This window comes from Aotus nancymaae, unplaced genomic scaffold, assembly GCF_030222135.1.
Source record: "Aotus nancymaae isolate 86718 unplaced genomic scaffold, 86718_ANA_hifiasm-v0.15.2.pri h1tg000006l, whole genome shotgun sequence".
Classification (NCBI taxonomy): Eukaryota; Metazoa; Chordata; class Mammalia; order Primates; family Aotidae; genus Aotus; species Aotus nancymaae.
Window position 1 is genome coordinate 48,186,981 of NW_026988417.1, and position 20,015 is coordinate 48,206,995.

Consider the following 20,015-nt stretch of genomic DNA (forward strand, 5'->3'; position numbering starts at 1 on the left):
CCTGCTGTGTGACCCAGCTCCTAAGAGGTCATGGATGAGTACCAGTCTGAGTACCAGGGGTTGGGGACCCCTGCAGAGGACAGAGTAGCATGGGAAGTAAACTTCAGAGATCTTTCAGAGGGATTTTCAAGTATTCAGATGAATACTGAGGAGCCGTGTGTGTGAGTAAACTATCCAAGGCTAGGGGAAGAACGACTTGAAAGCATTAGAGGGGAACAGTGCCCAGGGCTCACATAGGACCTGGATTAGCACCTCATTTCAACAACCAGAGCGGAAAATTGTATAATTTATGGGGCCCTGGACTGGGCACTAAGAAGGGCATTGCCTCAGTAGTGGGGAAAATAATGCTAGACAAAATGCTGTTCTGATCCGGCTAAACAAACCTTAAATGCAAGACCCCAAAGAATCAAACTGTTGCTAAGCAACTTCTCTGCATTCCAAAACAAAGATCAAGAATATTTATAGGAATATAGAAATATGTGACTCCCTACGGGGCAAAATCCACACTATGTGGCATATAATAGAGAATTACCTGGAATACAACAAAGCAGGAGCGTATAACCCACAATGAGAAAGACCAATTAATTTACATTAACCTGGAAATGACAGGATGATAGAATTTGTACAAAAGGATACTAAAAATTTTCCAAATGTGAAAACTACAAACCCACAGATCCAGTAAGTTCAATGAATATCAAGCACAAGAAACATGAAAAAAACTACACCAAGACATCGTAATCAAAGAGCTAAAAGCCACTGATGAAGAAAAAAACATTTAAAAAAAAAAGACACCCAGGAAAAAGGACACATTATTTCTAGAAAAACAAGATAAAGATGTCTCATCAGAGACAATGCAACCTAGAAGATAATGGAGCGATATCTTGAATGTACAGGAAGAGTAAATCTAGAATTCTTTGCCCAATAAAAATATCCTTTAATGAAGAAGGTAAAATAAAACTTTTTCAAGCATACAAAAGCTGAAAGAATTTTTCACTAGCAGACTTGCTAAAAAATTTTAAGAAATTCTCCTTTAAGCAGAAGAAGAAAAATACCAGATGGATACTTGGATCCTCACCAAATAAATAAATTATACCAGAAATTCTAACTAGGTAGGCAATTTTCTTATTATTTAAATCTTTAAAGTTAAAGAGATAATTGAAATTTAAAGCAAAATTAATATGAGCACATTGTGGGATTTATGTAAATTATAGAAGTGAATTGTATGACAATAGCAGAGAAGCCTGGAGGATCTGAAATGGAAGTGTCTGCTGCAAAGTTCTCATACTGCACATCAAGTAGTATTAAAGGTAGACCATCTTGTTAAAGATGAAACTCAAAAGCAACCATTTAAATAATGCAAAAAAGAATTATTGTTAATGAGAAAGAAAGAGAGATACAATGAAATCATAAGAAATCCTCAATTCATCTAAAAACAATCAAAAGGAGGAAAACGAAAGAAAATTAGAAAAAATTAAAAGCAAATCACAAGATGATAGATCTAATGAAACCATCAAAATGAAACCATATTGATGATCACATTTCATATAAATAAACACCCCAATCAGAAGGCAGAGGTTTTCAGATTAGAAAAAAACAAATGAACAAGATCCAAGTCTATGCTGTCAAAAAGAAATCTGCTTTAACTATAAAGATACAATAGATCAAAAGTAAACATTAGAAAAGGACGTAAGTTGACAGTACTCAAAAGAAAGTAGGACTGAGGATCAATATTAGATGGATAGATTTCAGATTAAGAATATTATCAGGGATAAAAAAATTATTTCATAATGATAAAGGGGTCAGTTGATCAAAAAGATGAATATTAATCCTAAATAATTATGTATTAATAAAAGAGTTCCAAAATATATGAAACCAAAACTAACAGAACTGAAAGGCAAAATAGACAAATCTACAATCATGATCAGAAATTTTAACATTCCTATTTTAATAATTAGTAGAACAAGTAAGAGATAATCAGAAAGGATAAAGAAGTTTTGAACAACATGAGTAATCCACTCACCCTAATTGATACAGAACACTCCAGCCAATTGTAAAATGCTTATACTTTTCATGTATACCTGGAACGTTTACCAAGATGGATTATATTTTGACCCATAACATAAATCTAAGTTTTAAATGACTTATGGCACACAAATACATTCTCCAAACACAAAAATAAGTTAAATTAGAAATTAATAAAAGTATCTAGAAATTCCTAAAGATTTTGGATACTAAATAACATACTTCAAAATAATCCATAGGTCAAAGAAGAAACCAAAGGGGAAATAAGAAAACATTTTGAACCAAATGAAAGGAATATACACATATCAAAATTTTGGGGTTACCACTAAACCATTCTTTAGAAGGAAACTTGTGCATTAAGAAGAAACAGAATTAAATAACCTTAACTTTCACCTTAGGGGAAAAAAAATTGCAAACTAAACCAAAGCAGCAAAAGAAAGAAAATACAGTTCTTAATTCACAATGGTTCAATTTAACAACGTTTTGATTTTACAGTGGTGCAAAAGTGATATACATTTAGTAGAAACCATACTTGGAGTACTTATACAACCATTCTATTTTTCACTTTCAGTAGAATTTTCAATAAAGTACATGAGCTATTCAACCTTTATTATAAAATAGGCTGTGTGCTAGATGATTTTGCTCAGCTGTAGGCTCATATAAGTGTTCTGAGCATGTTTAGAGTAGGCTAGGCTAAGCCAGGATGTTCAGAAGGTTGGGTATACTCAATGCATTTTCAACTTATGGTATTTTCAGTTTATGATGGGCTTATCAGAATGTAATCCCATTGTAAGTCTAGGAACACCTATAATAAAGATCAGAACAAATATCAACAAACCGGCAAATGATGCCACTTCAAATGGGTGGAGAAGGAAACTCCAAAAGTGTGTTCCTCATAAAAGTCACACATAAATTGGCAAAACTGTCAGAATTAGTTTTGTCAGAACTCTGAATACTAATACAAAATTTGCAGTAACCAGATGAATGCCTAATCAAATTAAAAAAAAAAAAAAAAAAAAAAACCTGCCTCTCCAAAAGGGAGCTTTGTGGTGCTTTAATTTACTTCCGCCCCATCTTCTACTCTCTAGCTCTGCAGCCTCCCCGACAATGTGGGGAGAAAACAATAGCCCACATTACCAAGATAGGTTCTTACTATGAAGGAAGCAGAACAAGCCTCATTGTTAAAGAATCATAGTTGTTTGTTTTGACTTGTCTATGTCTCCCTGAATAAGTGGTTCAAGGGGCTTGTCTTTATTTCACTTAACTTGAAATTCTCCCAGAGCTAAGTCTACTCAGAGGGCATTAGTGGAAAATATTCCAAGGCAAATGTATGAGCTGCTGCCCCTGGGCAAGGGATAAGAGTTGGGGCAAACCACTAACTACCCTGGCAGGAAAAGCCAGGGAATAAGATGCCTTGGGAAATAAGGGCTTTGAAAAGGTAGCATATATTTCTGGGAATTTAGAAGGCAAAACTCATGCCCAAGAATGATGCATTATCAGAAAATGCCTGAGAACCTAACCTCTCATATGTGACTGACCTGCAGATTCTGTGCAAGCCAGAAGTGAATGAAGGCAAAGGCAGAGCTGTAAACCGCCTGGCTGAGGAAGGTCTCTTCCAAAACACGTACATAGCCCATCTGCAAATGCTAGGAGATTGTTGTTGTTGTTGTTGTTATTTAAGGCATTTACGGAAGTTTGAGTCAAATCACTACCTGATGACTAAAGTAACAGAATGGAGATTTCAGTGGCTAGATATAACAAAGAATAGACTTTACAAAATTTGTTCACAAAATTCACTAGCAAACAAGTGACAACAACTGCAACAGGCAACAATGAAAAAGAAAGAAAGAAAAGAAAGAAAAAAGAAAGGAAGAAAGAGGGAAAGGGAGGAAGAAGGAAGGAAGCAAAGGAGGGAGGGAGGGAGGGAAGAAGAGAGGGAGGGAGGGAGGGAGAAAAGAAGGCATCAGACTATCTGATTTCAAAATATATTATGAGGTTATAGTAACCAAAATGGCATAGTATTGGTATAAAAAAAATAGACATATTGACCAATGGAGCAAAATAGGGAGCCCAGAAATAAACCCACTTATTAACAGCCACCTGGTTTTTGACAAAGGTGCTAAGAAGATACAGTGGAAAAAAACATTATGTTCAATAAATGATGTTGGGAAAACTAGTATTCACTGGAAGAAGAATGAAACTGGATCCCTATTTCTCACCACATATAAAAACAAATCAAGATAGATTAAAGACTTAAATGGAAAATAGGAAACTAGAAAACTATGAGAAGAAAACATCGGGAAACACTTCAGGGCATTGGTCTAGGAAAATGTTCTATGGCTAAGCTCTCAAAAGCACAGAAAACTAAAACTATATAAAACAAAAATAGATAAATAAGACTGATACGGTTTGTCTGTATCACCACCCAATTCTCATCTTGAATTCCTACATGATGTGGGAGGGACCTGATGGGAGGTAACTTGATCACGGGGGCAGGTACTTCACCTGGTGTTCTTGTGATGGCAGGTGGGTCTCACGAGATTGAGATCTGATAGTATTATAACGAACAGTTTCCCTGCACAAGCTTCTTTTTCTTTGCCTGCTGCCACCCATATAAGATGTTACTTGTTCCTCCTTGCCTTTTGCCACGATTGTGAGGCTTCCCCAGCCACGTGGAACTGTAAGTCCATATTAAACCTCTTTCTTTCGTAAATTTTCTAGTCTTGGGTATGTCTTTATCAGCAGTGTGAAAACAGACTAATACAAAGAAAATATTAAACTAAAAAGCTTCTGCACAGCAAAGGAAACAATCAACAGAGGGAAGAGACAATCTGTTGAATGGGAGAAAATATTCGCAAACTATTCATTCAACAAGGGACTAATATCCAGAATATACAAGGAACCCAAACAATTTAACAATAAAAAAATTGCATTAAAAAGTGGACAAAAGACATGAATAGACAACTCTCAAAAGACTTACAAATGGGACACAGCATATTTTTAAAATGTTCAGCATCACTAGTCATCAGGGAAACACAAATCAAAATCACAATGAGTGCTTGCTTCAGCAGCACATATACTAAAATTGGAATGACACAGAGATTAGCATGGACCCTGCACAAGGATGACATGCAAATTCATGAAGCACTCTATATTTTCTAGAAAACAACCACAATGAGATATCATATTACTCCAGTTAGAATAACTATTGTTCTAAAAATTATATAACAGAGGCTGATGAGGATTTGGAGAAAAGGGAACTCATACAATGTTGGTGGGAATGTAAATTAGTACAACCACAATGTAAAACAGTATGGAGATTTCTCAAAAAACTAAAAATAAAACTACCACTTGATTCAGCAATCTCACTATTTGGTATCTACCCAAAGGAAAAGAAAACAGTGTATGAAAGGGATACCTGCACTCACATGTTATTCACAGCACTATTCACAATAGCAAAGATATGGAATCATCCTAAATGTCCATCAACTGATGAATAAATGAAGAAAGTGATATGTAGGTGTGTACACAATGCGATGCTATTTGGCCATAAAAAAGAATGAAATTACGTTATTATCAGCAATATGGATGGAACTGGAGGTCATTATGTTCAGTGAAATAACCCACACACCAACAGACAGATATCACATGTTCTCACTCATATGTGGGAGGTAAAAACTTGATCTCCTAAAGATAGAAGAGCAGAATGATAGACACTAGAAGCTGGGAAAGTTGGGTGCATGGGAAGGGGAATGAAGAGAGGTAAGTTAAGAGATACAAACATATAGTTAGATAAAAGGTATAAGTTCTGTTGCTCAACAGCAGAGTAGAGTATCTACAGTTAACAACAGTGTATTGTATATTTCAAAGTAGCCAGAAGAGAGAACTTGAATTCCCAACACTTAGAAATGATAAATACTTAAAGTGATAAACACCTCAAATACCTGACTTGATCATTACACATTCCATGCATGTAACAAAATATAAATGTACTCCATAAATATGTAAAATATTATGTATCAAATTTTTTAAAATCCCAACTTAAAATGGACAAAATATTTGACCAAACACTTCAACAAAACATATACAGGGGGCAAAGAAACACATGAAAATATGCTCAACATTATTAGTCACGAGGACAAGTGTCACTCCATTTTAGATGCTAACCCACCATGTGACTCCTGACTAACCACAAGTCCAGGAATGCCTCCAAGATGTCTAGTTGACGTATTACTCCTTACACAGAAACACCTAATTACTGGAGTTCACCTTTCCTCCAAAACAACTCTTGATATTGCTGCATGGATCATAGGCTGTGAGGCCCACAGCATTCTTTCAGTTCACCATTATTTCCAGAGCTCATAGACTTTCTCCCCAGTATAGAAGTGCTGGGTCTGGAGGGTTGTGGTGTGGAGATCTACCTGTTTTGCAGCCACCTAAGACCAGGCTTCTGCCTGCAAGTTCCCTGATAAATCACCTTTTACCAACAAACTAGATTTGTCTGCGTCATTCTTTGGCTCCTGCATTTGGGGGCCACTTTGCATATGTGGCCCTTTTATGGAACATTAGTAATTCAATTAAATGTTAATAAGATGTCAATACAATCTCAAGGGAGAGGTTCAGAGAAGAGCAAGATCAATGTGCACCGAGGAGGCTTGGAGGTGTACTGTTTTATGTGTGTGCTCCATAAACAGACTGGATGAAATGAAGAAAAAAAAAGATGTCAATATACACCTCTTGGAATGGCCAAGTGTTTGTGACGATGTGGAGGAAATTGAACCTTCATACATTGCTGGTGGGAGTGTAAAATGGTACTACTTTGGAAGACTGTTTACAGTTTCTTAAAATGTTAAACATATGCCTAGCATATGGCCCAGGCATTTCTCTCCTAGGTATTTACAAAGAAAAAGGAAAGAATATACCTATACAAAGATTTATACACCAATGTTCATAGCCACTTTACTTATAATAGCCAAAACCAGAAAACATCCCAAATGTCCATCATCAGGTGAGTGGAGAAATAAATTATACCATAGCCACACAATGGAAGAGTACCCAGCAATAAAAATAAATGAGCTTGTGATACAGGCAAAACCATGGGTAAATCTCAAAATAATTATGCTGTGAGAAAAGCCACACAAAAAGTATACATAGACTGTGATTCCATTTATATAAAGTCCTAGAAAATGAAAACTAAAAAAGACTGACAGAAGATCAGTAATTTCCTAGAAATCAGGGAGTCAGGAAGGGGAGAGAGGTAGGGATGAAAAGGGGACACAAGGACACTTTTGGGGGTGGTAGCTATGTTCACAATCTTGACTGAGGTGATGATTTCATAGACGTATTCACATGTCAAAATTGATTAAATTGCATATGTTAAGTATATGTTGTTTATTATGTTTTAATTATACCTTATTAAAGCCATTTAAAGAAATATCTATGTTTTTCAAAACAAATTAGTAAGAAAAGTGTCATTGCTTGATATTTTTGCACATCTGCTTTATGTCATACTTAATAAAAAGCAGCTGGATTCTCATATCTGCTTGCTACCTTCAATATGTTGCATTATGTTGTTTTAGTTTAAGTATATAAAGAAAATCCATCTTCACACAAGTATGTACTTGGAAAGGGACAGATGTTTTAATAGCTTTTTTAGATAATTGTGGATATTCTTTTTTGATACCACACCAGAGCTTGACAAGTGGTAGTGTCCTAAAGTTGAGTTGCAGTCTAGAATCTGAAACCAAATTAACAAACTTTTCATGCTCTCTCATGTTAAAATCCATTGGTCCATTTTATAATTGGAATGAATTTTTTTCCATGTACAGTATTATAAAAGCACGGTCATTTGGCAAATATTGGTTTGCTGAGTTATACAGATCTTCCAAATGTTGATACATAATGTTGTATATGTATTCACATATATATATGTACACACACACAATATGTATGTAAATAATATACTACTGATCTTATCAAAAAAGCCATCAAGTATTGGAAAGTTATCAAACTTAATGTGGTGAACACAAGTTTTCCAAAATTCTAGTTGTCACTTGAAAATTCAAATTTTATAATTGGCAACAAATGCTGGCAGCTATTTTTCTTAAAAATGACAGCTTCACTTTATTCATTTTCTAGAAAAGTCTGCCAAATATTCAAATCTAAAAATCGCAATTTCTTTGTCAGTGCTATGGTCTGAACATTTGTATCCCTCCAAAATTCATATGTTGACACCCAATCACCAATGTGATAATATTAGCAGATGGGGCCTTCAGGAGGTGATTAGATCATGAGAGAAAAGCCTTCATGAATGGAATTGTGCCCTTATAAAAGAGGCCCCAGAGAGCTGCCTTGTACCCTTTCACTATGTAAGGATGCAGCAAGAAGGCATCATTCTATGAACTAGCAAATGGGCCCTCCCCAGACACTGAATCTGCAGCCCCTAGATCTGGACACACCTGCCTCCAGAATGATAAGAAATAGGTTTCCATTGTTTATAAACTGCCCAGTTTATGGTGTCTTGTTATAGCAGTCTGAACAGACTAAGATAGTCATTCAAAACAAAAAATGGTTTTCCCTAAAGAAAGTGACTAGTTCGGCTTGCAGTTGAGTATCACAAGAGCTTTTCTTTGAAAGAGCCATTATGCTTCGGAATACAGCAAATGTGTTTTATGCATACTTACCATTTCATAACACCACATATTAAAGTTATTGATTAAAGGGTTCAGATTTAATATAGTTATGTTTTACATCAAGAACATTTTTTTGCTATTGTTGCCCAGGCTGGTATGCAATGGCACAATCTCGGCTCCCTACAACCTCCACCTCCCAGGTTCAAGCGATTCTCCTGCCTCAACTTCCCAAGTAGCTGGGATTACAGGCATGCGCCACCATACCCGGCTAATGTTGTATTTTTAGTAGAGATGGGGTTTCTCCATGTTGGCCAGGGTGGTCTCAAACTCCCGACCTCAGGTGATCCGCCCACCTCGGGCTCCCAAAGTGCTGGGATTACAGGCATGAGCCACTGCACTCCGCCATCAAGAACATTCTTAACTGAAACCAGTAAGATTTTTATATGAGCACATGGTGAATTAGGCATTGGGCACAATGCCTCATAGCTCAGTGTGATGCCAGTGCTTTCATTTGTGTTATGTTATCAGCAGTTTTACCCACCACTGTATGTGAACTATCAGGTCAAAGGTCAACACAGTGGAAAAGGGTGTCTGGCATCCCTTGGTGCATGAACCATACTTCAGGGACCACGGCCCTAGCCTGAAAGCACAACCCCTTGTGCATGACTCAAGTTATCCTGACAAGTTATCTAATCCCAAGAGATCAGAATGTGTCCTTAATAAGACCAGCCACACTTGCGAGTCCCATCTCATTCATTTCACGAGCATTTGCTGAGTGGTTTCCCTGGGTCAGGTCCAATTCTAGGTGCTGGACGTTAGGGGGTATGATGGTTAATTTTATGTGTCAACTTGTCTAGAGAACAAGGTGCCCAAACATTTGGCTGAACATTATTTCTGTGTGTGTCTGTGAGTGTTTCCAGAGGAGATTAGCATTTGAATCTGTGGAGCTGGTAAAGCAGATTGTCCTCCCCAATGTGAGTGAGCATCATTCAATCTGTCGAGGGTTTGAATAGAATCAAAAGGTAGTAGAAGGGAGCATTCTCTTTCTCTCTGCCTGACTTCTTGAGGTAGGACGTCAGGTTTCTTCTGTCCTTGGACCGGAACTTACACCATCAGCATGCCTGGTTCTCAGGACTTTGGACTTCGACTAGAACTTCCACTACTGGTTCTTCTGGTTCTCAGGTCTTTAGACTCTGGTTTTCAGGTCTGTAGACTGGAACTACATCACTGACTTACCTGGGTCTCCATCTTGGAGATGGCAGATCATGGGACTTCTCAGCCTCCATAATCACATAAGCCAGCCAGCTCCTTAAAATAAATCTCCTGTGTACTTATCGATCTATCTATCATATTGTTTCTGTTTCTCTGGACAACCCTGCCTAATATGGGGCTAAGAAAAAAAGCATAAAAATCAATGCAGAGGCTATTCCATAACCCCAAGCACCAGACCAGAACAGGAGGCGTAGAAGAGGTGAGAAGTCATCAGATATGCTGCTGACGTATATGAGAGACAGGTGGCATTGAACTCCGAGATTTGGGCCTGTACAACTCTAAAAATCAGATTGCCGCTTACTGAGATGGGGAATCCTATCAAAGGAAAAGGTTTGAACTGTCAGGGAGATCAGGAGCTATGGTTTCGGACATCTTGTGTGTGAGATATTTTGCTCTTCCTCTCCCTATTCACCTTGCAACTGTAGAGGTGCTTTATGTGCTGTGGCACCACGGCTAGTTTCACAATCACGCAATCTGGGCCGCTGGAGAGGACTCCACTCTCAAGGGGATCCCACGCTTAGTTTAATGCTCTGCTGTTGCTGTCTTAAAATTCTTGATAATTTTATCTTCAAACTTGTGTTTTGTCAGTGAAATCCAATAGGACAATGGAGCATGCATGTGAGCAGCCAAGATGCAGCAGGCAGCAGCACACACACCAATTCACCCAGAGGCAGCTCCGGTTCTCAGCAATTGGCCTTGCAGCCTGGAAAACATGTGTGTGTCTCAGGGCAGTCTAGAGTGCCAGACCCCAAAGTAGCTGGGCAGGACCTGGCAACACTGGCAGCTGGAACAACAGGGGCAGAAGCAGCGGCAGCAATGGCAGCAGTGGACACAGCCAAGGGAGAAAGAAGGGGCTCTGTGTGGGAGCAACAGTGAGATCTTTGGTGGGAGGCTTGCTTGCCCATTCTTCTCCAGAGTCCATCTCTGCAACATGGGATAGATATTAATTTTCTGGACTAAGTACCAGGATCAAATTGCTGGCTCTCAAGCAATGACCTTTGTTAGCAAATTATAACAAAATAGAAGCATACACGTGGACATTGCAATAAAATATCATGGAGTTGCTGTAATTCTTCATAAAATCTTTAGTTTTGAACGCTGATGTAATGTTGCAAAGCAAATATATGCAAGCTTAGAAACCAAAATTAAATTTAAACATTACCACATTTGATAGAAAAAGCACTATTTTCATCCAAAGCTTCGGATGAACCAATTATTAATGAAGAAGATAATTTTAAAATAATGTTTTTCTTGTATTGAGACACATCATAGAGTGATAAATGGAGGTTTTAAATTCTGCATCTTAAACTGCCTCCACAAGAATTTGAAGCAGGAAGTGTCAGAGGAAACATTAAAAGGTTACTGTATGCATTTTCAATTAAAATTAAATTTAAACTTAGATGAAACTGATTTGTATGAAGAGTTAAATCTTTTTTGGAAAAATTGTTCTGAAAATATCATCAGTTCTAGATGTACTAAGATTTATATTTTGAAATAACTTATTAATATGTATCCAAATATTGTCACAAATGGTAAAATAATCTTAACAGCTCTAGAAAGAGTATGTCAACAGAAAGATACTTTGCAAAACTCAAACTGCTCAGAAATTATTTACAATCTTGCATTTGCCAAGAGTAACTGACATCACTTTCAATTATAGCAATTAAAAATGAAGTTATTAAATGTATACATTTTGATGAAATAACAAATTAATTTGCAGGAAAGTGAGCCAGAAAAATCTTATGATTACTAAAGATTTTATATTAATTATTATTATGTGTTACATTACATAAAAATTACACCTTTTTGCAATTTGCAAGTTTTATTGTTATTCATATATCATTCTTATTCCTTTTATAGGTAATAAAATATTACATTTTATAGATAATAAAATATTTTTAACAGAGAAAGCTTTTTCTTTTAGTAATTTTAACAGCACTTTTTCCCCCCATTTTTTTTAAAAAAAGCCTCTACCTGACACTGTGGCAAAGAAGCCTGACAACTTTAAGTGGTCTCAGTGTACTCTAACCAGCAACATACATCAGATTCTCCATGTTGTCCTCAAACCAACAATGCTTTGACCTGATCGGGACATTCCCATCAGATGCCTGCCTAAATTAACAATGAGTCATGCACATTCACAGGGGCAACCTGGCTTCTTTTATTGTCAATGACAGGCACATTCAGAAACTATTTATTAAGGGCACTGATTTGAGTATGGAGACTAAAAATAACAAACCAATTATTACACATAATTTATTTAACTATGAACCATATTCATCTCAGAGGACGGAAATCTTTTCCACATGAAAGTAATTTAACTCAAGATCATTATTAAATGTCATTTACTGAGGTCAAAGTATAAGGAAGAAACTTATTCATAAGACTTATGTGTTCTAGTTGTACTCTCATATGGAGTCTATGTAAGTCTGACTTGTCTGGATACATCTGCAAATAGGTGGGGTGGGTTTGCTGACCACTGACTATAGAATTGAGGACCTTGAGAGAGCGCTCATCCTGGGGGAAGAAGATGCCAGATGAAACATGCTTGGCTCAACAAAACATCTGCAGTACCTGCGAGGTGAGGGCGGGGGAAGGGCGGTTCTGTTTAGAGCATGATGATTGTAACTCTGCTCCTTTTCTGTGTAGCCCCATTTCTGGGTCCTGAGGTTAAAGAGAGCAAAGGAAAAGCTATAATAGCTACTCAACTAAACTGTACAATTGGAGCACAAGCAGCACTACAATAAGACAATTCTAACAGAATGTGGCGCAAAGGAAATGCAGACAACCACATAGTGAGAGACGATGGGTGGGGTATGGGTGTCTATGCACTTTCACCCATCTTCAGTCCATTCTACAACCAGCAGCTAAAGGAGTCTTTAAAAAAAACGTTCAAACACACTTTGACTAGATCCTCTTAGATTGCTCTAAGGAGAACATGGTTTCTCTGTGACAAGATCTTAGGGATGGATACCAAGCTGAAGCCAAAAACATGTCCCTAAATTGCTATGAACAAGACAACAAGGATTTTTCTTTTTCTAGAAGAGATGGAGAAGAAAAGTGAAGAAATGAAGGCTCTATCCCAAATCATCAGTAGAGTCCAGGACACAAAGAATATTTGGTATAAAGACACCATGGCAGTATGGATGAAGTTGGTGTCCAGGACACAGAGGAGGCCAGAAAAACCTAAGTCCCCTGGAATTTGGAGGAAGTGCTTGAAAGATGCTGGACTTGCACACACCAGGGAAAGGGGCTGTTCAAATAAATCTCCTATAGATCTCAAGGAACAGGGAGTTGCTGGCTGACAGCTGAGCTACAGTTGATGAGTGGAACGAATAAGAGAATGGATGAATGAGTGAGTAAATGAACAAACAAATGAATGAATAAATGAATGAATGAATGAATGTAAGGGTTGAAGGCGTCAGGTACTGTGAAGCTAGACTGTAGGATGTTAGCATTGTACATTCTTCAGTACTTATAGAATAGATTGGGGAATGATGTTTGAGTGTCAGAGACTCTAAAGTCTATTTGACTAAAAATATGTTTTGATGATATGTCTAGCCATTTTAGCCCTAGACTTCTAGTTATTATGGGCCTAAAATCTTGAGGTCACCCTTGCCTCTTCTACTTCCAAGCTGTCAGTAGATCTTCATGATTCATCTACAAAACCTAGCTGGAATCCAACCACTTCTTACTCATCCACTGCTACCATCCCAGTCCAAGCCATCATCTCTTACCTAGGTTACTGCAGTAGCATCTTTGCTGAGCTTCCACTCTTTCCCCACTTTTAATTATTCCCCACCCTATCATCAGGTCAAGCGGCTTTTCTGCTAAAACCTTCAATGGCCTGTCATTTCACTCATATCAAAGCCCAGTCCTTACGATGTTCTAGAAAGACTGACATGGTTGCCTACCCCAGCCCCGCCTGCTGTCTCACCCCAGCCCTGCCAGTTTCCTGCTTCTGCCATACCAGCTCCTTGCTTTCCTGCATGTACCTCAGGACATTTGCACTAGGAAGCCCTCTGCCTGGAACACGCTTCCCCCAAATACCTTCATGGCTTGCTTCCTCACTCTCTTCAAGATGTTACCCAAATGTCACTTTCTCAGTGACATCTTTCCTGACCACCCCAGACAATTGCAAAGCTGCCCACCAACTGGGGCACTTCCTAGATCCCTTCTCTGCCTTTATTTTTCTCCATAATGTATGTCACCATCTGACAAAAGATATATTCCACTTAATGGCTTTATGTATTGTCTGTCTCTGCCTGATAGACTGAAAGCTCTATGAGGGCAGGGACTTTTGTCTATTTTTTCCGAAGTGTATCTCTGACTCCATTAAGGGGTGCCTGACCCTATAGTAGGTGCTCAGTTAGTAAATAAATGCATTGATCATTCTAACTCTGATTTGAGGTCCTTGCTCCTTGCAAACCTCCACTTATTGCTGTAATGTTTGGAGCAAGCATCTTAACCCCAGTTCTATTCAGGCAGTTGACAGTGGCATGAGAAGTAAACTGTGCCTGGAAATGCACGGTCCACCATCAGAAGCCCTAGAGGCATTGCTAGGGCAACAAACATTATGTTTTATGCAGTGTACTGGTTCTGCAACTGTTTCCTCCCATCATTCATAAATTTGCTGCAGAGATTGGCAGAGAACAAATTGGCTCAGGCTACACGGCAGTTAGAGTTACAGGGGGTCTTTGATAAGCTCTCCTAAGAAGTCCAATGACCCAGTCCGAGAACCAGCAGGACTCTGGCAGAATCCCCAGAATTCTAGGATGTCTCAGCACAGGAAGTACTCATTCTCCTTTTCTAGGACTGCTGATTAGCCATTTCCCACAGAAAAGCCCTTCTTTGTAAACAACCACCACTACAATGCCAATACCAGTCCAATACCCCTGCATTGTTTGGGATATTTATGTTCATCACCTATATTTCAGTTTTGAGATTAAAACAATGGTATCTTGGATTGTGCTGTGCCTCTGTCCATACAACCTAATAATTAAGTTGCATTTTCATAATGCTTTCTGTAATAACAGCTGTTGTTAGGGGACATTCTACAGTGCAGAAGCTAAACTTGCCTGCCCAGTCTGGGTTCTAATGTTGGGTAAAAAAAAAAACAAACCCAAAGCCCAGAGAATTTTCTTTCCTCTAACTCACCAAAACAATAGATCGTTTAGAAGAAGTCTTACTACCTTGACAGGACAGATTTCATCACCTATTTTAGGCTTAATTGTGCCCCCACCCCAAATTCATAGGTTGAAGGCCTAACCTCCAATACATGAGCATATGATCTTATTTAGAAATAGGGCTTTTAAAGAGGTAATTACGTTAAATGAAATCAATAGAGTGGGACCCTATGTTAGGAAAATCAGATATCCACATGCAGAAGAATGAACCTGAGCCCATATCTCTCACCACATACAAAAATTAACTCAAGATAGATTAAAGACGTAAATGTCAGACCTGAAATTATAAAAATCCTATAAGAAACACTTAGGAAAAACTCTTCTGGACATTGGCCTAGGCTAACAATTTATGACTAAGATCCCAAAGCAAATGCAACAAAAACAAAAATAGACAAATGGGACAAAATGAAACCAAAAAGCTTCTGTATCACAGAAGAAATAATCAACAGAGTTAACAGACAACCGACAGAATATTTGCAAACTGTGCATTTCACAAAGGATTAATAGCCAGAATCTACAAGGAACTCAAACAACTCAGCAAGGAAAAACAAGTAATTCTGGTAAAACATGAGCAAAGGGAGCTGACGTGGTGGCTCGTACCTGTAATATAAGCACTTTGGGAGGCCAAGGCAGGCAAATTACAAGATCAGGAGATCACGACCATCCTGGCTAGCATGGTGAAACCCAGTTTCTACTAAAAATACAAAAAAAAATTAGCCGAGCATGGTGGCAGGTGCCTGTAGCCCCAGCTACTCAGGAGACTGAGGCAGGAGAATAGTTTGAACCTAGAGGTTGCAGTGAGCCAAGATCATGCCACTGCACTCCAGACTGGGTGAGAGAGTGAGACTCTGTCTCAAAAAAAAGAGGGAGGACTTCCGCCAAGATGGCTGTGTAGGAACAGGGCAAGTGATCTCCACATTTCCAACCAAGGTACCAGGTTCATCTCAATGGGAATGGTTGGACAGTGAGCATAGCCCAAGAAGGGCAAACCAAGGCACAGTGTGGTGTTGCCCCACCCAGGAAGTGCAAGGGACCAGAGAACTACCTCTCCTACCCAAAGGAGGCCATTAGGGACTTTTTTGGACACTCTGACACTCCAGCTCAGATACTGCACTTTTCCCCGGGTCTTTGCAGCCCACAGACCAGAGAAAATTCTTTCCAGTGCTGACAACACCAGCACCGCGGGTTTCCAGCACAAAACTAGACGGCTGTTTTAGCCAGTGCCTGGAACACCTGTGAGATAGAACCACTTATTCCCCTGAAAAAAAGAGGGCTGAAGGAAGGGAGCCAAGTGATCTGGTCAGCAAGCTGAGACCCACAGGTGCGAGGTTTTCACAGCCACCACAGCAGTTGGAGCTTGACCTGGGACGGTCCAGCTCTAGGGGGTAGGGGCTCTGCCATTACTGAGGCAGTTCTAACCTTGCCTGTGCAAACAAAATTGCAGGGAAGTTTACACAGCAGCTGGGCAGAGCCCCTGGCAGCTCAGCAACACCTCTGCAGGCAGAATGTGACTACATTCCCTCCTTGCTAGGCAGGGAATCTCCAAAAAAAAGGGCAGCAGCCTGTCAAGGACTTATAAATAAAGCACCACCTTCCTAGGACAGAGCATGGGGGAAAAGGGGTGCTTGTAAGTTCCACTTCAGCAGACTTAAATGTCCCTTCCCAGCAGCTCTGAAGGAAACAACAGAGCTCCCAGCACAGCACTTGAGCTCCAGTAAGGGACAGACTGCCTCCTCAAGTGGATCCCTGATCCCCCATATATCCAAAGAGTCACCTCATACAGGAGAGCTCTGGCTGATAACTGGCAGGTACCATTCTGGGACAAAGGTATCAGAGGAAGGAATAGGCAGCAATCCTTGCTGTTCTGCAGCCCCCATGGGTGATTCCCAGGCAAGCAGGGTCTGGAGTGAACCTCCAGCAGTCCTGCATCAGAGGGGCCTGACTGTTAAAAGGAAAACTAAAACACAGAAAGAAATAGCTTCAACATCAACAGAAGGGATGCCCACACAGACACCCCATCTGAAAGTCACCAACTTCAAAGACCAAAGCTAGTTAAATCCACCAAGATGGTAAGAAACCAGTGCAAAAAGGCTGAAATCACCAAAAACCAGAACACCTCTTCTCCTCCAAGGAATCACAATTCCTTACCAGCAAGGGAACAAAGCTGGATGGAGAATCAGTGTGACAAATTGACAGAAGCAGGCTTCAGAAGGTGGGTATTAATAAACTTACCTGAGCTAAAGGAGCATGTTCTAACACAATACAAAGAAACTAAGAACCTTGAATAAAGCTTAGACAAGATGCTAACTAGAATAACCAGCTTAAAGAAGAACATAAATGACTTGATGGAGCTGAAAAGCACAATATGTGAACTTCGTGAAGCATACACAACTTTCAATAGCCAAACCTATCAAGCAGAAGAAAGCATATCAGAGATTGAAGATCAACTCAATAACATAAAACGAGAAGGCAAGATTAGAGAAAAAAGATTGAAAAGAAATGAGCAAAGCCTCCAAGATAATATGTGAAAAGAACAAATCTACATTTGATCAGTGTACCTGAATGTGACAGAGAGAATGAAACCAAGTTGGAAAACACTCTTCAGGATATTATCCAGGAGTACTTCCCTAACCTAGCAAAACAGGCCACCATACAAGTCCAGGAAATACAGAGAACACCACAAAGATATTCCTCAGGAAGAGCAACCCCAAAGCACATAATCATCAGATTCACCAGGGTTCAAATGAATGAAAAAATGCTAAGGGCAGCCAGAGAGAAAGATCAGGTTACCCACAAAGGGAAGCCAATCAGACTCACAGTGGATCTCTCAGCAGAAACTCTACAAGCCAGAATAGAGTGGGGGCCAATATTCAACATCCTTAAAGAAAAGAACTTTCAACCTAGAATTTCACATCCAGCCAAACTAAGCTTCGTAACTGAAGGAGAAATAAAATACTTTATGGACAAGCAATTGCTGAGAGATTTCATCACCACCAGGCCTGCCTTACAAGAGCTCCTGAAGGAAGCACTAAACACGGAAAGGAACAACCAGAACCAGCCACTGCTAAAACTTACCAAATGGTAAAGATCATTGACACAATGAAGAAACTGTATCAACTAATGAGAAAAACAACAAGCTAGCCTCAAAATGGCAGGATCAAATTTCCACACACCAATATTAACCTTAAATGTAAATGGGCTAAATGCCCCAATCAAAAAACACAGACTGACAAATTGGATAGAGTCAAGATCCATCGGTGTGCTGTATTCAGGAGACCCATCTCGCATGCAAAGACACACATAGGCTCAAAATAAAGGAATGGAGGAAGATTTACCAAGCAAATGGAGAGAAAAAAAAAAAAAAAAAAAAAAAAAGCAAGGATTGCAATCCTAGTCTCTGATAAAACAGACTTTAAACCAACAAAGATCAAAAGAGACAAAGAAGGGCATTACATAATGGTAAAAGGATCAATGCAACAAGAAGAGCTAATGATCCTAAATATATATGCACCCAATACAGGAGCACCCAGATACATAACACAAGTTCTTAATGACCTGCAAAAAGACTTAGACTTCCACACAATAACAGTGGGAGACTTAAACACTCCACTGTCAATATTAGACAGATCAAAAGACAGAAGATATCCAGGACTTGAACTCAGATCTGGACCAAGTGGACCTAATAGACATCTACAGAACTCTCCATCCCAAATCCACAGAATATACATTCTACTCAGCACCACATCACACTTACTCTAAAATTGACCACATAATTGGAATTAAATCACTCTTCAGCAAATGCAAAAGAACAGAAATTCAAACAACTAGTCTCTCAGACCACAGTGCAATCAAATTAGAACTCAGGATTAAGAAACTCACTCAAAACTGCACAACCACATGGAAACTGAACAACGTGCTCCTGAATAACTACTAGATAAATAATGAAATGAAGGTAGAAATAAAGGTGTTCTTCAAAACCAATGGGAACGAAGACACAACATACCAAACTCTTGGGACACATTTAAAGCAGTGTCTAGAGGGAAATCTAGCACTAAATGCCCACATGAGAAGTGAGGAAAGATCTAAAACTGATACCCTACTGTCAAAAATAAAAGAACTAGAGGAGCAAGATCAAACAAATTCAAAAGCTAACAGAAGACAAGAAATAACTAAGATCAGAGCAGAACTGAAAGAAATAGAGACACAAAAAACCTTTCAAAAAATCAATGTATCCCAGAGCTGGTTTTTTGAAAAGATCAACAAAATAGATAGACTGCTAGCCAGACTAATAAAGAAGAAAAGAGAGAAGATTGAATAGATGCAATAAAAAATGATAAAGGGGATATCACCACCAATTCCACAGAAATACAAACTACCATCAGAGATTACTACAAACACCTCTATGCACATAAACCAGTAAATCTAGAAGAAATTGATAAATTCCTGGACACTTATGCCTTCCCAAGACTAAACCAGGAAGAAGTTGAAACCCTGAATAGACCAATAACAAGGTCTAGAGTTGAGGAAGCAATTAATAGCCTACCAACCAAAACAAGTCCAGGACCAGATGGGTTCACAGCCACATTCTACCAGACATGCAAAGAGGAGCTGGTACCATTCCTTCTGAAACTATTCCAAACAATACAAAAAGAGGGAATCCTCCCTAACTCATTCTATGAGACCAACATCATCCTGATACCAAAACCTAGCAAAGACACTTTTTAGGCCAATATCCATGACAGACATTGATGCAAAAATCTTCAGTAAAATACCGGCAAACCGAATGCAACAGCACATCATAAAGCTCATCCATCACAATCAAGTCGGCTTCATCCCTGGGATGCAAGGCTGGTTCAACATACACAAATCTATAAACGTAATCCATCACATAAACAGAACCAAA

General features: G+C 38.9%; 1 non-coding gene across 1 annotated transcript; it reads left to right on the top strand.

Annotated features, from left to right (window-relative positions):
* Positions 1-5,077: 5,077 nt before the first annotated feature.
* LOC135271989 (U6 spliceosomal RNA) lies at positions 5,078-5,181 on the top strand. The gene has a single exon (XR_010340112.1). It is a non-coding gene; the product is annotated as a U6 spliceosomal RNA (small nuclear RNA).
* Positions 5,182-20,015: the final 14,834 nt, after the last annotated feature.